The sequence below is a fragment of the Schistocerca americana genome, chromosome 5 (assembly GCF_021461395.2).
Source record: "Schistocerca americana isolate TAMUIC-IGC-003095 chromosome 5, iqSchAmer2.1, whole genome shotgun sequence".
In the NCBI taxonomy this organism is placed as follows: Eukaryota; Metazoa; Arthropoda; class Insecta; order Orthoptera; family Acrididae; genus Schistocerca; species Schistocerca americana.
Window position 1 is genome coordinate 632,388,768 of NC_060123.1, and position 23,362 is coordinate 632,412,129.

A 23,362-nucleotide genomic window follows, 5' to 3' on the forward strand; every position below is an offset into this window, starting at 1 on the left:
GTAACAGAAAATTGTCTTCATGGCCTGAAGCTGGGTGTTGGGGTGATGGCTGAAATGTTTGAACTTTATGATACTTGTGAAAAGATTACTTTTATTGGCTGGCATGATCTATGTAATACGATTAGGTGTAACGAATACAATGCTTATAAGAATACAATCTACACCGTGTTAACCCATACTTCCTCTAAAAGCGAAAGTAACTCTGTGTGTTACGTTTTACCGATATGTTCTACGTAATACAATTACATGTAATAAATGCAGTGCTTATAAAATCATCAACTTCTTTAATCTACACTGCAGGCATTCTAATGCAGAAGGCATTAGAAATGAAATTATACTATAATGCTTTCACCTCCTTACTCCGTAAGTGTTGGTTGGTAGGTTGATTCGATGGTTGATTTTGAGTAAGGGACCAAACAGTGAGGTCATCGGCGCCATCGGGTTAGGGACGGACTGGGGATGGGAGTTGGCCGTGCCCTTTCAAAGAAATTATCCCGGCATTTTCCATAAGCGATTTAGGGAAATCACGGAAAACCTAAATCAGGTTGGCAGGACGCGAGTTTAAATCGTCGTCCTCCTGAATGCGAGTCCGGTGTGCTAATCACTACGGCACCTCCCTCGGTTAGTTTGTGTTTGTTACCGTGAAACCAGGCATCAAAGCCCAAGAATCGGGATTGATATAATCTGTACGGGAAGCCTTACTTAATGGTATGTCCCATTATGTTCCTCCCCATGTTATCGAATGAGAGTACTTAGAACCTGTCTGCCACATACTAAGTGTGTGGACGGCTCAAGTGTGCTTCAACAACGTAATCGACTTCTTAATGTAGGGATAAGTAATGGAGTAACACAGACTTCTACCATCGGACCGAGTAGCGATTACATTCTATTGAATGTATATTGTATGATGAAATGTTTATTCTACAATTTTACTTTACGTGAAATAACACATTTCAGTTATCCCAGGTGAGAGGTTAGAGACAGAATCCTACAGGGATGTTGAAGCCAAACTACTAACATTTAATGAGTATGCGGATCAAACAGAAGACCGTTGACTCTTCTCTGTACAAACGATACACGAAAAAAATGTTCTAAGGAATGATGACTGTCGGCCATATTTCTCTTTCGTAGCCAAAGACAGAAGTGAAAGTGAGGGGACTGAAATTTAATTTCTGAAATAAGTGTAGGCCTTTAGTGGCATTGGACTGCATCAGAAAGAGCAACATCCCAGACGAATTGGTGATATATGCGTGTGAACGAAATTCAAGACTGTTTGTGAGCAGAAAAGCATTGCTACCAAAATTCACTAATCAACCATAGGGAAGAACTCTTGCGGAGCTACCGGAGGAAAGATGGAGTGACTAATATCAACGGGCAGCTGAGATCATGTCTCAGAGCTGGTGATAGTAATGTATAAAATACTCTGTACCTAACATAAATTGATAATTCGCATTTATCTGCTCGTTCCATTGTGTGTAGCAACAAGTTAAGTAATGCACGATCCGTTCGAACAGTAACAACATTTATCAGCATGTCTGAGACCCTCTCTATGATGTCTTTACGTCCTATTACAATTCCCCGTGCAGGAGTACATCCTAACAAACTGAAGGAGTCTGTTATATGTAAATAACACTGTTTGTGTTCAATTAAATGTAATAGTACGTTTCATCACAGATAAATGTGTAAATGAAATACTTCGATCCTTCGTTGAAGAGCGATTCTGACTGTCATGAAATAATTCGCGACTTCTTAAAAAAGATGTGGTTTGTAACAAAACTGGGTACTAGTAAAAATTTGTAAATAATAACTATTTTAACAAGCGATCCGAAAAATGGCTAAGAAAAAATAGCGCCATACTACAACACTATATCGACAGCGCTTTACTGTCACTGTGAGGTACCCAAATAAATTCCGTTTGCTAGCATGTGGGACATACACAGTTTTCGACAGCAACTGGTTTTAACATTTCTGTAATCTCTCTAATTACTTCTCATAAATACAGTGAAGAACGGACGTGGACAAGTCTAACTAATCCGAAATCACTTTCCATTAAGCTAATGCTTGTGAGGTTTAAACATGTCTCCCCACTCGAACTCACTCACTTCTGTTCATTATGTCATGGCGACAGTCAGCACGTCAATTACGTTGATGTTCATACATCATCATCAATCATTTGAGACATCTGCAGCTGGATAAAGCTTTCCCATGTATTACACTAATCAACTAAACGCATCCATACCTCTGCTGCTCCTGGCTCTGATAAGATTAAACCTGGAGCCTTGTTTCCTGAGAGTATCATGTATCGAAATTGGGTCTTTTTTAGTTTCAATGAAAAGCTATACTCCTACTAGGATTCCTGTCACTAGAAATCCGTTTCCTATTAAATTTTCACCCAAAGAGTGTCTAGATATTTAACTCAGAAACGAAATGACGTAACATCTAGTCAGGTGAGGCCTGAAAAAAGCCCGTTGCGATACCAACCACTGTAAATGTCATGTTTGTAACAAGTAAACAAAACTCCAGACAAATATAAGTTACGAAAATTCCATGAATAAATTTATAAAATATTAAAACAAAACTTCATATTCATAATGCAGAGATAAAGGTGGCTCTACATTCTAAAAGGTCTAGAGAGAGCTTCTAAAGAGAAAGAACTAATTGAAGGAGAAGTTTTCCTTCCATTTGCAAACTATGTCGCATATCGCATCAGCAGTGTACTCAGAAGACACCGTGTTGGTGCAGTATTGAAACCAACAAGAAAGTGTGTAAGTGTTTGAAAACGGTAAAGGTCATATTCCCGCCGCTTTCCACAGCAGGAGCTGCACTTCCGACCAGGTTTACATAGCAACTACAAAATGAAGCATTAACATTCACTTTAAGGAAACAAAGACCAATTGTCGCCTGGGCAAAACGGATAAATTGTCGGTAGCAGATCATGCGCTACGACCGTGAAAACATCAAATTAGTTTCTCTGACAACGTGCTATCAGCAAGATCTAATAATTACCTAGCTAGGATCTGCAGAGGGCCATAGACACACAAAATAACAACAATTTCAACGGAAAAGAAGGACTGAAATTAAACAAGTTGTGGAACTTCGTGCGAAATGAAACACACAGCATCAACTCCTCCCAACAACAAGCTCCATAACATACAACGGCGCGACTCCACGGTCTTACACAGCAGTCTGATGACGTGACGAGCAGATTGTTACGTGAACACACGCAGACTGTTTGGTTTGACCCTGCTACTGCTTTCTGAGTATTATACGCTCTTCTAATGATGTCTCTAGCATCGGAAGGCGAAACGTTAGACAGAGATTTATGCCTAGGACGACAGCGTATTACCCGTAACACGTTCAAATTCCAGTAACTCTTCAGACCTTGAAATTGTCCACAATTAGTTAAAAGCTAAGCAAGTTCAGTCACGACCTAGGGAATGTTGTAACATGTTACTGAACATGAACGTAAGTCTCTATCAGGTCTAACATTCCCACTTTGTGTAGAACTTGCATCAAAGACATAACCTACTTTATTGCGATTAGTCGCAGTCAGAACTCTAATGACGGACTCCATACCTCAAACACACTTCAAAAAATGGTTCAAATGGCTCTGAGCACTATGGGACTTAAGATCTGAGCTCATCAGTCCCCTAGAACTCATAACTACTTAAACCTAACTAACCTAAGGACACCACACACATCCATGCCCGAGGCAGGATTAGAACCTGCGACCGTAGCAACCGCGCGGTTCCAGACTGACGCGCCTAGAACCGCTCGGACACTCAGGCCGGCTACACTTCAAAAACTACGAGATATAAACATGGAAATTCCCTAACAATATCACTAAAAATACATACACCAGAATACGTCCATCAAAGACACATAAATACTCAAATTATAATAAAGAAAAGAAAAAACAGGAAAAACCGGCGAAGGTCAGCTTTTGATAAATCTAACATTGAAAACATAGACACGTGAATTTAGTTATTGGGAAAGTACATTTTTTGAAGAGCACGTATCTGATGAAATCTGTGAAAATTAATTATCTGAACCGCGTCGGCCGTTGTGGCCGAGCGGTTCTAGACGCTTCAGTCCAGAACGGCGCTGCTGCTACGGTCGCAGGTTCAAATCCTGCCTTGGGCATGGATGTGTGTTCTGTCCTTAGGTTAGTTAGGTATAAGTAGTACTAAGTTCTATGGGACTGATGACTTCAGATGTTAAGTCCCATAGTGCTCAGAGCCATTTGAACCACTTTCTTTTTATCTGAAACGCTTTCATAGTCACTGCGAAGGCATAAATTTATGCCAACTCTATAGCGTGTAATTTTGCTTATCTGTCCATGATGGACGATGCCGTCTGACGGTGTTAGTGGATAGCTGGTGACACCGAAGTTTTAGCAGGTCTGTTAACGTTTGGTTACAAGCTTTTGCATTCATCTGAAGTGTGCGTAATCCATTTGCTGGCGCTAAGATTCCTCCCGTGGGCTGATCTTAAGCAACTTCTAATTTAAGTTCATTGACGTTCGTATTTGGACACCCGTCAGTTTAGCCGAGAGCGCTAATGCGCTGCTGCCTGGACTCGGGTACGCGCGCCGACCCAGATCGAATTCACACAGTAGATTAACGACGAGGGTGGGTGTGCCGGTCAGCCTGGCTATGATTTTTAGTCGGTTTTCCACGTCCCATTAGGCGAATATCGGGCTGGTCTCCACGTCCCCCGTCAGTTACACGAGTCGCAGACATCTGAAACACGTTCGCATTATTTTATGATTTGCACTAGATGTAGACAGCTGGGGTACACTGATTCCGTCCTGGGGGGGTACGGGGTGGCGGCAGGAAGGGCATTCGGTCCTCCCTTCAACCCAACCATGTCAAATCCGATTGTAACCATGCCGACCCAGAGAACACCGCGGGAAAAATGCACAAGCGAAAGAACAAGTATACGTTCGTATTTGGACTACATTGATATTTCAACCTCATGATATAGTTCCTACAATCAGGTTCACAGTTTTTGGTTCAAATGGTTCAAATGGCTCTGAGCACTATGGGACTCAACTGCTGAGGTCATTAGTCCCCTAGAACTTAGAACTAGTGAAACCTAACTAACCTAAGGACATCACACACATCCATGCCCGAGGCAGGATTCGAACCTGCGACCGTAGCGGTCTCGCGGTTCCAGACTGCAGCGCCTAGAACCGCACGGCCACTTAGGCCGGCTTCACAGTTTTTAAAGTATGTGAAATCACGTCAGCTCGCTGAGAATTGAAAACGAGCTTCGCCTGTTTTTGGCACACTTGGCGCACCCATGAAAAGTCTGGAGGTCACGCTTCTGTTTGTATGTAAAATTGTTTAGCAGTTAAATAAACCATTTTATAGTAGCACGTGCCCGGTACCGTATTTTCTTACAAAGCCATACATGTTATAACTATGCATGTGTCTATATGTGTATATGTTTAAGTATATAAGTGCCGGCCGAAGTGGCCGTGCGGTTCTAGGCGCTACGGTTTGGAACCGCACTGCTGCTACGGTCGCAGGTTCGAATCCTGCCTCGGGCATGGATGTGTGTGATGTCCTTAGGATAGTTAGGTGCAAGTAGTTCTAAGTTCTAGGGGACTGATGACCACAGCAGTTAAGTCCCATAGTGCTCAGAGCCATTTGAACCATTTAAGTACATAAGTATATATGTACGTTTCTCATCTCCTCGTAAACTATTGGACCGATTTCAACCAGACTTGGTATAGATGTCACTTACCGTCCGGAAAGAATCGCTGTGAGGGGTAAAAACCACCTACCCATCAAAGGGGTGGGGGTTGCAGCGGGTGTGAAAAAGAAGTGCAGACTGCGACGTGCGAATACCCAACAATTTTTCTTCCAGTATTTGGGAATGAGAGTACTTAGTGTCTTGAAACAAAACTTCACACGCATTATCAAATCTTCATGAAAATTTATCTCGCTGACAACCCAAACAAAATGAGAAGAGGTTCTGCATTTACGCTGTTGCCGGGCGGGACAGCCATGCGGTCTGAGAGGCTTTGCCACGGTTCGCTCAGATGCTCCCACCGGGGGTTCCAGTTGTTCCCTAGCGTAAGTTAGTTTAATTTGGATTAAGTACAGTGGAAGCCTAGAGACCAATGACCTCAGAAGTTTGGTCCCATAGGAACTTGGCACCACCATTCACGCTTTTCGTGAGGTAAAATTTTTGCGTCAGGCATGAAGTTTTAATTTATCACTTACTATTATCAACATTCTCAGGCAATACTTACATTTACCTCTGACTATACCTTCAATATTACATCATTGCACGACACATACTCCAAGCGACATGATGTCGTAAAAACTGGGATGCGTGAAAACTGGTGAATCAAATGGTTCAAATGGCTCTGAGCACTAAGGGACTAAACATCTGAGGTCATCAGTTCCCTAGAACTTATAACTCCTTAGACTTAACTAACCTACGGACATCACACACAACACATCCATGCCCGCGGCAGGATTCGAACCTGCGACCGTAGCGGTCGCGCGGTACCAGACTGTAGCGCCTAGAACCGCTCGGCCACCCCGCCCGGCACTGGCGAATCATGCATCACGTTTAAATTTATTACTTCTTTGTTATTAACTCTATTCTCAAGACGTTTTACAGACAGTGTCCACATATGACACGGAATGTACCTACAGATCACAATATTGCACAATCCCTAGTACAGGAAACATGATGTCATAGACTTTCAGCTGCGTGTAAATGAAACTGCAGGTAGAAATTCCCTGGAAACAGAGGAGAAATATGTGCACAAATATGTGTGTGCTATGATAAATACACTAAAGAGGCAAAGAAACTGGTACACCTGCCTATTATCGTGTAGGGCCCTCGCGAGCATGCAGAAGTGCCACAACACGACATGGTATGGACTCGACCAATGTATGAAGTAGTGCTGGAGGGAACTGACACCGTGAAATCTGTAGGACTGTCCAAAAATCCGTAGAAGAGTACCAGGGGGTGGAGACCTTTTGTAAACAGCACGTTGCAAGGCATCTCACACGCGCTCAATAATATTCGTGCCTGGGGAGTTTGGTGGCCAGCGAAAGTGTGTAATTCAGAAGAGCGTTCCTGTATCCACTCTGTTGCAATTCTGGACTTGTGGCGAGTCGCATTGTCCTGCTGGAATTGCCCAAGTCCGTCGGAATGCACAATTGACACGTAATCAGACAGGGTGCTTACATACGTCCCAACAGTCAAAGACGCATCTAGACGCATCAGTGGTCCCATATCACTCCAACTGTACAAGCCCCACACCATTACGGAGCCTCCACCAGCTTGAGCAGTCCCCTGCTGATATGCGGGGTCCATGGATTCGTGAGGTTGTCTCCATACCCGTCACCCCTATCCACCCGATAGTATTTGAAACGAGACTCGTCCAACCAGGCAACACGTTTCCAGTCATTAACAGTCTAACGTCGGTGTTGACGGACCTAAGGGAGACGTGAAGCTTTGTGTTGTGCAGTCATCTAGGGTACACGAATGGGCCTTCGGCTCCTAAAACCCATATAGATGATGTTTCGTTGAATGGTTCGCACGCTAACACTCGTTGATGGCCCAGCATTGAAATTTGTACCAATTTGCGGAAGGGTTAAACGATTCTCTTCAGTCATCGCTGGTTCAGTTCTTGCAAGATCTTTTTCCAGTCGCAGTGATGTGGGAGATTTGATATTTTACCGGATTCCTGATATTCACGGTACACTCGTGAAATGGCCGTACGGAAAAATCCCCACTTCGTTGCTGCCTCGGAGATACTGTATCCCATCGCTCGTGCGCCGACTATGATACGACGTTAAAACTCACTTCAATCTTGATAACCTGCCATTGTAGCAGCAGTAACCGATGTAACAACTGCACCAGACACTTTTTGCCGTCCGCAGTGCCGTATTCTACCTATTTACATATATCTGTATTTGAATACGCATGCCTATACCAGTTTACTTGGCGCATCATTGTTCACGTGATATGTGCCTATGCGGGCAAAGCAGCTGTAAGAACCTCCTCCTAAACCTTGGATCGATTTCAGTCAAGCTTAGTACACATATTATTTATTTTGTGAAAAAAAGGTTGGATAAGAGCTAGCAACCTACTTTTGGGCATGATATGCTAACATGGAGAGAGAAAAGGCGAGAAAGAGGTGGACAGGCACAGAGAGCAAAATAGGACATAGATAGGGAAGGAGGATATGGGTAGAAAGGGGGGGGGGGGGGGAGTGGTACCTGTCATCGAAAGGGAATGGGAGGGAATGGACAAAGAGATGGGGTATGAGGACATGAACTGCTAGAGGGGGGAGGTGGGAATGGACAGAGAAAGGGCAGAGATGGAAAGAGAGAGAGGAAGTGGTGGATATGGACAGAGAGGAACATGAAGAGCAGAGGGGCAGAGTGTGGTGGGGGAGGGTGTGGAGGAGGTGAACAGAGAATTAGGGAAAACGAGCTGAACAGAAAGGAGAGCAGAGGAGATGGACAGAGAGATATGAAAGGAGCAGACTGGCTAATAGAACTGAAATAAATACATACCCAAGCAACGCTGGGTATTCTGCTAGTCAAAATTATAAACGAATCAGTTTTTGATTCTCACATTACGCCAAAGAATTTAGTCCAGTTAAGAAACAATCACGGCCATAACCACGGGTACACTATTATTGTACCCTGCAGAATTTCACGAGGCTCATACATTTTTAGTAAGTCTGATAGTTTCTTCACACAATATTAAGTCCATGTAGTATCTGAAACCGAAGTTTACGGCAGTACGTGGCATACTTGGCAAACCACACGACACCGACCCCTTACTATCTGTCGTATAGCAGTTCCATTTAGTGTAGTTATCCCAAATGTTAACACGAAATTAAAATACTGAAACACAAAAATAAACATGTTATAGTGACCTCAGCTGAAGGTCACACCCACTGCCTGCAGTCACCAGGCACGATGCACTGTGTTTCACTCGCTTCACATTGTGCCAGTGATATAGTAAGCGCCGACTGAATATTCAGTGTTCTCGCGCGATATCGTGTGTTTACGTTTGTTTTTAGTCTTCCGTGTAAAGATGCACCGATTTGTGTTTAGTAGTGAGAGAAATGTAAGAGCAAGGGCCGAGCGTATTGCTACACAGCTCGGTGTGCGAAAAGGGCAGCAAGACATTCGAAAATAAAATTAAATTGTCGTATCGAATGTAATGAAGTTCTTTACTGATCTGGCTAACAGCGAAGAAGTAAGGAATAACATACATTTTGCGGAGATTCATAAACCGACAGCAAAAGCTAGTGGCATTTCCGTGTCGAACGTAGGCAGCATTAACGGAGCAGTAACTTCAGCAGAATCTCCAGATGTGAACATGTGCTTCGATTCTCCAAGAAAGTGGACACACATGACAACGGAAGTGCACAGAATTTGATGATTTTAAAATAGAGCTCACTCGGAGAACTGTACTTGTTTACTATAACAGAGGAGAGAATCCGACAGTGAGTAAAATACAGGGTGATCTGCGTCGAAAAATTAATTCTTCTGGCTGTCTGCCTACGTTCCTAGCCCTCTCTGCTCACTTGTTTCTCAATTCAGAAGGTATAATGATAGACAAAATTCTGACTGGGACGCAGAGACACTGCAGCAGCCAGAGCGGAGTTTTTGCGTACAATCCACTTATTACGTGATGGGGACAATAGGCCTGAAGCATACTTACATTGAATTTGGGTTTCTCGAAACCATACCAATAATATATATGAAATGTCTGAAAGAAATCGGTGGTGTGAAGGTGCTTACTGGTAACGGTGGCCGACTTATCATCGCCCACGCTGGTTCACTGATCACGGGATTTATACCAGAAAATAAACTTGTTTTTTCGTGGTGGTAAAACTTCGTGCAATTCCGATTATTATTCAGAAACGAATGGAGTAGTTTTTAAGAATTGGTTTATGCGACTATTTTCTGCGTGAAAGACGGTCGAGTTAACGTAACGGATGACGCCATCTTTCATTTCATTCAAGCAGAAAGTCTACCACGTTGTAATTGACCGAAGGCAGACATAATGGAGGGGTTGAATAGCAATAATGTTTTATTTTCAGTCGACGAATCGAATACTGAAGTTCTGTCTACCGAAGAAATCCTAGATGCGAAAAAGACGTACGAATTAGACCAACTAATAAACAAAATGGGACACAAAGTTGTATTCTTGCCACGGTATTGCTGCCTCTACAACCCTACGGAACGATCTGGGCTCAGGCCAAACGAAAGTGCCGGAAAAGGACAATACTTTCAAATTTTATGATGTCGAGAAGCTCCAGAAAGAAGTGTCTTGGCATCATTGTGCGAGGTGCGTAAAACACGCGGAAGCACAGCAGGACGTCGATTTTTTGAGCCAGGGACAAGACACAGCATAGTGGAGCCTATAATGGCACACCTAGCCGAAATATGCGACAGCTAACTTAAAGGTACGGAACCAGAAATTGGAAATTTGTGGCAAGTTCGTACGAGACCAAACTCCTGAGGTCATAGGTCCCTAGGCTTACACACGACTTAATTTAATTGACACTAACTTACGCTAAGGACAACACACACTCCAATGCACGGGGGAGGACTCGAACCTCCGACATGGGGAGCCGCGCGAACCGTGGCAAGGTGCCCCAAACCACGAGGCTACTCCGAGCGGCACGGAACCAGATATCGCTCCAGTTTAGGTAAATGAATATTAGGTAAAGAGCTAGCTTGATTTCAATTTATGTCTGACTGTCTGTCTCTCTCTCTCTCTCTCTCTCTCTCTCTATCTATCTCTCTCTCTCTCAAAAAAATGGCTCTGAGCACTATGGGACTTAACATCTGAGGTCATCAACCAGATGGTGCTATGGTTGGCCCGCTAAATGGTGCTGACATAGGTCAAACGGATCTCAACTGCGTTTTCTAAAATAGGAAACCCCTTTTTTTATTACATATTCGTGTAGTACCTAAAGAAATATGAATGTTTTAGTTGGAGCACTTTTTTCGCTTTGTGATAGATGGCGCAGTAATAGTCACAAACATAAGGCTCACAATTTTAAACGAACAGTTGGTAACTGGTAGGTTTTCAAATTAAAATACAGAACGTAGGTACGTTTGAACATTTTATTTCAGTTGTTGCAATGTGATACAAGTATCTTTGTGAACTTATTTCTAAGAACGCATGCGTGATTACCTGTAAATACCACATTAATGCAATAAATGCTCAAAATGATGTCCGCCAACCTCAATGCATTTGGTAATACGTGTAACGAAAAATGGTTCAAATGGTTCTGAGCACTATGGGACTTAACAGCTGTGGTCATCAGTCCCCTAGAACTTAGAACTACTTAAACCTAACTAACCTAAGGACATCACACACATCCATGCCCGAGGCAGGATTCGAACCTGCGACCGTAGCAGTCGCACGGTACGTGTAACGACATTCCTTTCAAGAGCGAGTAGTTCGCCTTCCGAAATGTTCGCACATGCATTGACAATGCGCTGACGCATGTTGTCAGGCGTTGTCGGTGGATCACGATAGCAAATATCATTCAACTTTCCCCACAGAAAGAAATCCGGGGACGTCACATCCGGTGAACGTGTGAGCCATGTATGGTCCTTCAACGACTAATTCAGCTGTCATGAAATATGCTATTCAATACCGCTTCAACCGCACGCGATCTATGTGCCGGACATCCATGATGTAGGAAGTAGATCGCCATTCTGTCATGCGGTGAAACATCTTGCAGTAACATCGGTAGAACATTACGTAGGAAATCAGCATACATTGTACCAATTAGATTGGCATGGATAAAATGGTGTGCCAACTATCCTTCCTCCCATAATGCCGCACCATACATTAACACAGGGCCGCACAAACACGGAAAACCGCACGCGTGCAAAGCGAGGTGCAGCGAGTGCCTGCATAGTGCATTGGTTCAACTCGGCATACTTCGCCTCAACTCGGCTTGCTACGTGAGGCCGACGCTGTGGGGAGCCGAATGCGCTGCCAGACGGCATAGTCAACATTGGAATACGTAAGCGCAAGACAATTACCGGAATAATGGAACCATCTGCTCCAAAAAAAATGGAAAATTGCCGAAAGTCAATTTAAACTGGGATGGGAACACTCCTACATTTATGTGCGTTGCGACGATAAAGCCAAATGTCTAATCTGCGGTACACTAATTACGTGTGTCAGAAAATCGTCTATTGAAAGACACTACAGAAAATTGCATTCAGAAAAGTATAGTGATATAACAGGGGATGCCAGAGAGGAAGAATTACGGAAGTTGCAAACTCTTGAAGAAGAGAATTCTGTATCTGCAAACGAGGTTTATTGCAAGTACTTTAGCATGTATATTTTGGTTAAAGGTCATGCGAAACGAAATAACATTTGTTTGGATTCCTTAGTTTTCGTTTTCGCATAAATTATTTATAACATATCTTTTTTTCTCTACTTTAGGGTGAAGAAGATGAGGGGTGTTGCGAAAGGACTCTCAGAGCTAGTTACAAAGTTGCTCTACGTTTAGCAAGAGCTGGGAGGCCATTTATGGACGGGCCATTAATAAAAAACATTATGTTGGACGTAGTAGAGACAATGAATCTCACATTAGCTCCCGCGTACAGCAGAATACCACTTTCCAGAATGACAATCAACGACATTGCTGAGAATTTTCACGGTCAACTGGCAGCCAAAATTTAAAACTTCGTAGCGTACTCCATCGCACTTGATGAGTCCACGGATATTAACGACACGGCTCAGTTAGCAATATTTTTGTGTGGCGTGGACGACGACCTACATGTAACGGAAGAGCTCCTGGATATGATTTCGTTGAAGGAGACTGTTACGGGGTGGGATATTTTAGCAGCTGTTGAAATGGCAGCTCAAGGAATAGGACTCCCTTGGGAAAAGCAGTTTTCCGTAACCACAGACGGGGCACCAGCAATGTGCGGTAAAGCAAAAGGGTTTATTGGCCTACTGCGGAAAAAACGTAACATGCCGAATTTCCGTTCATTGTTTTGCACACCAAGTGGCTCTTTGTGCGAAAGTTATCGGTCTTCAAGATGTGATGGTAGTGGTGCGTATCGTGAACTACATTCGTTCTCATGGACTCACTCATCGTCAATTCAAGGAATGTTTGATTTCCTTTGAAGAGGAGTATCCAGATATTCCCTACCACGCTGAGGTCCGCTGGCTGAGCAAAGGGAAAGTGATTTCCAGAATTTTTCTACTACGCCACACTGTGGCTCAGTTTTTGGAAAGCAAAGGACGTCCGGAGCCATATTTTCATGTCCCTGAATGGGTAGCCGATTTAGGATTTTTGGCAGACATTATGGCTTCCTAAATGATTTAAGTCTGAAACTCCAAATAGAAAACAATCTCATCAACGATATGATCAGCAAAATAAACGCTTTCCAATATAAACTGAAGCTCCTCAAAAACAACCTTTCAGAGAAAAATACGCAACACTTTCCTGAACTAGGTAAGCGAGATATAAATTGTACCTTTAGTAAAACAGCCTGATTTTTATAACCGCTCTAATCAAAGCGGTACTACGATTTTGTTTGACAGCATCTGTGCAGGAAGGAGCGCGCTTTGAAAAATACGTCGAGGTGCTACAATCCCTTGAAAATGCGTTTAACGACCGATTCCAGGTAATGTGCCGGTATATCATACAGCTAAATAAACGATATTGCGTGACATATGCAAGTGTAACATTACATTAAAACCAATAGTACACATTACATGTTTATTAAAATCTATCGCATCTTAGTACTTCGAAACAACGGCTTACATTACTTTCATTTATTAACATTGGCTTTGTTATTGTTTCAGGAAATTACCTACCCGCAGCCAGTTCTCGATGTTTTTATGAAACCTTTTTCGATGGATGTTGAAAGTGCGCCTTCAGATTTACATTTCGACCTAATTGATTTGCAAAGCGATGTTCACCGAAAGGATGTGTTTTACAATACAAAAGGTTTGCTCCAGTTCTACCAGAATTTGCCGAAGGAAGAATTTCCCAAGTTACACAGAGAAGCAGCGAAGATTATTTCTATGTTTGGTTCCACTTGTGCATGCGAAAGGTGTTTTTCTCTTTTGTCTTGTACAAAAACTAGATTGCGTGCTAGTATTTCTAATTGTAATTTAAAAAATTCTCTCAGAATTGCTGTCAGCCAATCTCTTGTTTCAGACCTTAGTAGCAAAATTGCAAATAAAATAAAGAGCACATAGAAAGATACATATGTGTTGAAACCAAATTTAAAATTGTTACTATTAGAGTTATTATATAAATCTCTTTTGTACCGGTACACCAAACTAAGCTCTCCGCCTAGTGTACATTAGTATTTGGCAATGACGAAGACAACAGGGTAAAAGCTTTGAAACAGCTCGAGACAGGCGGCGCGAGCGACACAAGCTAAGGAAGTGAGAGGCAGCGCTGTTGCGCAAAGCCGAGGAAAGGGGGTCTGCACCGTCGTCAACATAGCGCAGCCGTCTTCTGCACCCTGCACTGTGCGATGCACCGGTGCACGCACCTTGTGCGGCCCTGCATCAACACGCCAAGGTCGCTGATGTTCCACTTGTCGCAGTCATCGTGGATTTTCCGTTGCCCAATAGTGCTTATTATGCAGGTTTACGTTACCGCTGTTGGTGAATGACGCTTCGTCGCTAAATAGAACGCGTACAAAATATCTGTCATCGACACGTAATTTCTCTTGTGCCCAGTGGCAGAACTATAGACGACGTTCAAGGTCGTCGCCATTCAATTCCTTGTGCATAGAAATATGGTACGGCTGCAATCGATGTTGATGTAGCATTCTCAACACCGACGTTTTCGAGATTCCCAATTATCGAGCAATTTGTCTGCTACTGATATGCGGATTAACCGCGACAGCAGCTAAAACACCTACTTGGGCATCATCATTTGTTGCAGGTCGTGGTTGACGTTTTACATGAGGCTGAACACTTTCTGTTTCCTTAAATAACGTAACTATCCGGCGAACGGTCTGGACACTTGGATGATGTGGTCCAGGATACCGAGCAGCATAACATAGCACACGCCCGTTGGGCGTTTTGATCAGAATAGCCATACATCAACATGATATCGACCTTTTCCGCAATTGGTAAACGGTCGATTTCAACACGGGTAATGCATCATGAAGCAAATACCGTCCGCACTGGCGGAATGTTACGTGATACCACGTAGTTATAAGTTTGTGACTATTACAGCGCCATTTATAGCAAAGCGAAAAAAGTGGTACAACTAAAACATTCACATTTCTTTGCGTACTGCACGAATATGTAATAAAAAATGGGGGTTCCTATTTAAAAAAAAACGCAGTTGATATCCGTTTGACCTATGGCAGCGCCATCTAGCGGGCCAATCATAGCACCATCTGGTTTCTACTTTCAAGCTAGACAGGTTTCGTTCTTTGTAGATTTTTCATTTGATGCATTTTTCGTGAGATATTTGGCCCGGTCACTATCAATGGACCACCCTGTGTATATATTAGACCTCTCTCTCTCTCTCTCTCTCTCTCTCAATTTTTCACTTACAAGTGGACAGCACCTATTCTTCGTCATCGATTTCTCCAAATTTATGGTACGTGGACAGCTTGGCCAGAACCCGCGCCCTTCGGGGGGAATCTAAATACAATGAAGGAAAAAAAAAACTTGGCCAGAAATGAAAGTGATGCAAGTAAGACTTCCAGACGGCCAAACGTTTAGAAAAAAATTAAATAGGGTTTATGGCGAGAGTCGGGTGAGGCATGAGGAATTGTTGATAGCGTGGTTTCATCTCAGCGTTAGGCGACGCCGGAGCAAGAGAACGGTAATCAGAGGCTCGTAAGACCGTATCCCTACGCGGAAACTTTATTTATTTACAATTTTTAAGTTACTTACATTGTAAATAAACCAAAATAATGCTCAATATAGTACATTTATTAATGTTTTCATTGAAGACATGGAAAGAAAAGGCAAAGGTTAATTTTCAAATGGTTCAAATGGCTCTGAGCACTATGGGACTTAACATCTATGGTCATCAGTCCCCTAGAACTTAGAACTACTTAAACCTAACTAACCTAAGGACATCACACACATCCATGCCCGAGGCAGGATTCGAACCTGCGACCGTAGCAGTCGCGCGGTTCCGGACTGAGCGCCTAGAACCGCTAGACCACCGCGGCCGGTGGTTAATTTTCGATAGCAAATATATTTCCAGGGAATGACTGTAAGGCCTACACAACTTCACATAAAATCAGAGCTTTTTATTATTCTGCAATTGATGATTGGTTCAAATGCCTCTGAGCACAATGGGACTCAACTGCTGTGGTTATCAGTCCCCTAGAACTTAGAACAACTTAAACCTAACTAACCTAAGGACATCACACACATCCATGCCCGAGGCAGGATTCGAACCTGCGACTATAGCAGTCCCACGGTTCCGGACTGCGCGCCTAGAACCGCGAGACCACCGCGGCCGGCGCAGTTGATGAATTACACATGCTGGTGTTATATTCATTGGGTACAGGGGAGGCAGTAACTCTCTAGGCACCTTGCACACGATAAAAACGATGAAAAGTTCTGTCTCATTGCACTGTTCGCAGAAAGCTACGCGTAATTCTGCTCAAAGGAATGCCAAGTCCTGTACGATTTAATTACAATACATACGTGGGATATTATCGACGGATTCACAGTGGGTGTGGTGAGTGTAGTCACTTGTTGTAAATTTATTTGCTATCAAAATTTCCCATTCCCTTTCCTTTACAAGTATTTTATGAAAATTAAGAAATGCCATATACTGAGCACTTCGCTATATTTGAAGTTTAAGTAAGGTAAAAACTGAAAATTAAAGGAACTGTCTGCATAGGGAATCGACGCCACTACCCTTGTATTACCGTTCTGTAATCTTTCGGCCTCTCCAATCGCTGCGTGGGAAGTACGCTAACATAAATGGCTCATGCCACACAGTATCCGAGCCAAGAATGCTACTTTTTCTAAGGGCTTGCCCATATGAAGCCTCATTTCTGTCACTTCCGTTTCTGGCCAAGACCCGCATAAATTTGAACAAGATTTGTGAGGACGAGTAAGCGTGGTCGGTTTGTTAGATGCATGCTATATCTGTGACAAACGCTGGAAATAAGCTAACTCTCCAGTAACTGTCACTTAAAATATGGTTATCACCTCTGCATTTATTAACAAATGCATTTTTTCCTAAAAACCTTCATACTAATTGTTCAGAATTCGTGTTTCATCTTACCGCATTACCCATTTCCTTATACTTCTGAAACTTTTTCCATGTGTTTTAATTATGACTTCAGTGCTAGATGTCCTTATGACTGGAAACGTTATACGTGGTTCATGTAGCCGAACACAGCAGACATACTACCTTACGCAAGACTTTTCGCAGGCAGAAGCCCTGGAAATAAAACTCCAGTTACGGATAATACAGTAGAATAAAGATGATGTTTGAGTGTCCAAAAATAATTTCAATGTTTCTGGAAAAACTTTCTCGCAGGAATTATTCTTCTGGTTAACAGTAATGCAAGTCAGCGACCACAATTTAACAAACGTTTTCTAAAACTGTCGGCAAAACTAATCATAATGTTTTTGTGCGACATTTTCTTTTATATTTTGTACACGTGGTGGCTACTGTAGATAAATAAAAATCTTCTAAATCCCCTTCATTTTTTTCATCTCCATGTCACGAGGCATTATGAAATTTTCTACTGGTTGAAATAAAGAGTAACGTTTTCACCAGACTTGTAACGGAAACTGTTTTTTATGTTTTATTGCAATAACGAGAAAAATTCCTTATTTTACGAGGACTATTCGGAAAGTAAGGTCCTATTAGGCGCGAAATGGGAACCACTGTGAAGATCTGATTGAAATTTGCACGGATGTGTTGGGCAGTGTCTTGAGCGTGCCTATCCATATCTTCTCGTCGCTCTTTTCAGTTCAGAGAGCAAAGCTACCACGTAGAAATGCCTAAAACAACAGTCTCAACCGCCAAGTATGGCGAGATTTCGCCTAAACCTATGCAGGCCTCATACCATAAATGTCATGCCTTTCTATCTTCAAGACAATTTTCAGCCGCATTCTGCAGGGGCAATGAAGACGCTCCTGCCGTCTTTTCGATGGGAGGTCTTTGTTCACCCACAATGTAGCCCTTAATTGGCTCCTTCCGTTGTTCAACTCTGCTCACATGAACCGCTGGCTACGAAGACAACATTTTGGCGCAAACAACGAAAGGCAAACCGGTGTAGAGAATTGGCGGAAAGCACAGAAGTATATTTCCTGTGACTAGGGTACAGGGAAATATGTACAACGCCACGACAAATGTCTAAGTAGGAGCGGTCACTATTTAGAGAGGAAGCTGACTGAGGCTATCTGTTGCGAATAAAAATTTTTGGCTTTCGCTGTGGTTCTCATTTCGCGGCCGATCAGACCTTACTCTCCAAACAGCCCTCGTGTAAGTACATCAATTTGCACATTTTGACAAGTAGTATGCTCTAATGTCTCTAGTAATTGAAAATGAATTTGTAGTTTTTACAGACTTGCAACGCTACGAAAATGAAATGACCTTTACCCGTCTATTGTGGTGCCGGCCACTGTAATAATAAACATGTAAAATAAAACTATAAAAGTGACACACCGTTACGGTTTTTACCATAGAAAAAAAGTGGTGAATGGCAAGGATACTTAAAAATGTCCTCGCATCACAGCGGTGTGAAAAGAGAGAGCAGATAATACCAGTCAGAATCAAAAATTTCTGCACAAGTTCCACAGCAAGCGAGGCATGTGAACACACAGTGCCATTCACCGCCCCTCTTTCGGCAGCTGACCTCAGCACCTGGTATCAGCAATCAGTTTGTTCTCTCTGTACACGTTTCACCGCCCTCAGTTCTGCGACCACAGTGGCACACCGTGTTTCCGTGCCACGAACACGCGATTGGTTTGGACCGATGTGCAGCGTCAGTCGGAAATTGGTGCGTGGAACCCGTGAATAAGCGATGCGAGGTTCCGGCGACCGAGCGGACGGTTTTGACGCGTTGGGCGGCTGCGGGTAGAGCGTGGCTAGTACTGGAACACACAGCCATGAGCATAAATATGAGGCAGTTTCTGATGCGGAGCTGCCGAACGGGAATCAAGTCACGTGGGGTGCATCTATGTTAGCCACTGCTCGTTACCTATCTAATCTGGACGTCGAACCGTAGCTATCGTGGATTTCTGATCAAAGACTCTAGTACTTGCTGGACGCTAGTAGCGCAAGGCGAATGCACAGAGATGACAAAAATCACAGTGTAGCGATATGCACGTGTACGATGCGCACATATACAGATGGGCTGAAGGAGGCAGTGCAATGGCGGACGTGTTTATACTCAGATAATTGGTGTGAAAATATTTCCGACGCGATTACGACCACACGACTGTAATTAACCGACTTTGAAATCGGAATGATAGTTGGAGCTAGGCGCACGGGACATTCCATTTCGAAAATCGTCTGGGAATTCAGTCTTCTGGAATCCACAGTGCCAAGAGTGTGCTGAGAATATCAAATGTTAGGGATTACCTCTCACCACGGACAACGCAGTTATTGCACCCAACCCTGCAACGACAACACTTCCACAGTTATGGGCGGCTGTAGAGGCAGATTGGCTCAATATTTCTGCAGCGGACTTCCAACGCCGTGTTTAGTCCATGTTACTTCAAGCTGCTACTGTTATATAGCTAGAGAAGGCCGAAATGCACGCTACAAGCTCACGCAGGATGGCGTGAGGTCTGAAACAGGATACGTAATGAATGCTATAAAGAAAAGTACGTAGCTTCTGGAATACTTAACTTTAATCCATCATTTGTGTACAACGTTCTTGATGAGACATGCTTCATGCGATAACTATCAATTGCTATGGCGCCTTGCTAGGTCGTAGCCATTGACTTAGCTGAAGGCTATTCTAACTATCTTCTCTGCAAATAAACGAGGCTTCGTCAGTGTTGCATCGCTAGCTAAGTCGTCCGTACAACTGGGGCGAGTGCTAGTAAGTCTCTCTAGACCTGCCGTGTGGCGGCGCTCGGTCTGCAGTTACTGACAGTGGCGACACGCGGATCCGTCGTATACTAGCGGACCGCGGCCGATTTAAAAGGCTACCACCTAGCAAGTGTGGTGTCTGGCGGTGACACCACAGCTACAATACGCTGGTCAAGACAAGGTCGGACACGATGTTAGGAGGTATCCCATGACATTTGTCACCTCTGTGTGTAACGCACAGAGCAAACACGAGAGTGTGTGAAAAAATAACGCTTCCGAATTTTTTATTCTGTTCTCAACATCTGCTGAAGTGCTCATAATATTCATTTTCGCTGACTCTAGTTCCAACATTCTGCCGCTGGGGGATTCTGAATTGTAGCGTGTAAAATTGTGGCTTGTAACGTAAATATGTCGTTGTGTGAGAAGCAATGTGCTGTAAGCGAGTTTCAAACCTCGCAAATCGTGCAACCAAGAAATCAAAAGGAAAATGATGGCTGTATACGATGATTATTGCATAGACATCAGTAATGTGCGACGTTCGGTTGTTCGTGCTCGTAATGGAAACGGTGGTGCTGACCCCAACTTGGCGCAACCCGATTTTCATCTCTTTCCGGAACCTAAATAACACCTTCGAGGACAACACTTGGAAAGTGATGTAACGGTGGAAGCAAAGGTTAGGTTGCAACACCGTCAACAGAACCAAAATTCTGCAGTGACAGTATAATTATCTGGTCCATCGTTTGGAGAAATGTGTTCTTCGCCAGCATGACTATGTTGAGGAATAAATATTTAGACGTGAAGAACAAAGATGTAGATTATTAATAAAGTTCGTTTCATTTAAAAAGCTATAAGAGTTTTCACACAAAATATTTGATGGTACTACTTTTCAGCATGCTCTAGTACTTCCCGATTACGTCACATGATCCAGATTCCTAGCGTAAAGCATAATGAACTCTTTCAAAACGACCGCAAGAAACGGTGACAGTTCTGCGGTATCCTTTCAGAATTAGATTGTAATCCAGAAACTGCCAGGCTAAAGAGAAAACTGATTCTTTCTCGGTTACGCTTACGCTTTACGTTCCATCCATTGTCGTATAAAACACCTCCGTTAGATGGAGCCTAAACGTTAAATTAGGTACTATATCAGCCATTTGAGTACGTGTAATTCGTAACATTAAGTGTCCCAAACAATGCAGACGGCTCTTGAATGAAGCTGGTGACATGACTCGCTCAACCACGCTACTACCACTCTTAGTAAAAACTACGAATGAGCTATGTAACTACTGCTCCAGTAAGAACCCGCACTAATCTGCATAGGGAAACTATTCAAATGTACAATGTATTTGCATCATAGTATTTATTTGGCACCCTATCCTGTATGTATGTCCATTCAACATTCGAAATGTTCTCGATTACATTCCACAAGATTAACTAAAATGATGTTCTGATATCAGCCTATAACAGTTACGATGCAATGTGATGTCACACCAGCGGTGATTAAGCTACAGGACTGAGTACTTTGCGTTGCTCGTTCTATTATAACTGACCGGTGTGCAAGTGTAAAGAACACAGTTCCAGGACAACGGTTCTTCGTTCTCCTCCAAAACAGGCACATTTACATCTGTACCTGAAAACCACTGTAAAATGCGTGGCAGAAGTTGGATCGAATTGTACCATTTCAGCATATTATCGTTCCATTCGCGCATGAAACACAGGAAGAACGTCTCTTGCGGGCGACAGCTAATCTAATCTTGAATTCACGGTCTCTTCGGGAGGGATAGCTAGGGGGTTATTGAAAGACTCCTCACTTAAAGATGAATCTTCAAACTTCGTAAGTATGCTTTGACGGAATAGTTGTGTCTGTACTGAAATATCAGCCATATCAGTATTTACATTTCTGTAATTCTCTTCCATGGATCCAAACCCATTCGTGGTGATCTTATTTGGATACACTCAGCACTTAGGGCGCCCATACTTATGGGAAACGGGAGCTGGCGACCCCCCTCCCCTTGCTCCCAAGGAAAAAAAATGAAATTATGTTTTTCAGGTTCTTTCTTTCAACGAAACGATTTAAAAGCCAGTACTACGATATACACTCCTGGAAATTGAAATAAGAACACCGTGAATTCATTGTCCCAGGAAGGGGAAACTTTATTGACACATTCCTGGGGTCAGATACATCACATGATCACACTGACAGAACCACAGGCACATAGACACAGGCAACAGAGCATGCACAATGTCGGCACTAGTACAGTGTATATCCACCTTTCGCAGCAATGCAGGCTGCTATTCTCCCATGGAGACGATCGTAGAGATGCTGGATGTAGTCCTGTGGAACGGCTTGCCATGCCATTTCCACCTGGCGCCTCAGTTGGACCAGCGTTCGTGCTGGACGTGCAGACCGCGTGAGACGACGCTTCATCCAGTCCCAAACATGCTCAATGGGGGACAGATCCGGAGATCTTGCTGGCCAGGGTAGTTGACTTACACCTTCTAGAGCACGTTGGGTGGCACGGGATACATGCGGACGTGCATTGTCCTGTTGGAACAGCAAGTTCCCTTGCCGGTCTAGGAATGGTAGAACGATGGGTTCGATGACGGTTTGGATGTACCGTGCACTATTCAGTGTCCCCTCGACGATCACCAGTGGTGTACGGCCAGTGTAGGAGATCGCTCCCCACACCATGATGCCGGGTGTTGGCCCTGTGTGCCTCGGTCGTATGCAGTCCTGATTGTGGTGCTCACCTGCACGGCGCCAAACACGCATACGACCATCATTGGCACCAAGGCAGAAGCGACTCTCATCGTTGAAGACGACACGTCTCCATTCGTCCCTCCATTCACGCCTGTCGCGACACCAGTGGAGGCGGGCTGCACGATGTTGGGGCGTGAGCGGAAGACGGCCTAACGGTGTGCGGGACCGTAGCCCAGCTTCATGGAGACGGTTGCGAATGGTCCTCGCCGATACCCCAGGAGCAACAGTGTCCCTAATTTGCTGGGAAGTGGCGGTGCGGTCCCCTACGGCACTGCGTAGGATCCTACGGTCTTGGCGTGCATCCGTGCGTCGCTGCGGTCCGGTCCCAGGTCGACGGGCACGTGCACCTTCCGCCGACCACTGGCGACAACATCGATGTACTGTGGAGACCTCACGCCCCACGTGTTGAGCAATTCGGCGGTACGTCCACCCGGCCTCCCGCATGCCCACTATACGCCCTCGCTCAAAGTCCGTCAACTGCACATACGGTTCACGTCCACGCTGTCGCGGCATGCTACCAGTGTTAAAGACTGCGATGGAGCTCCGTATGCCACGGCAAACTGGCT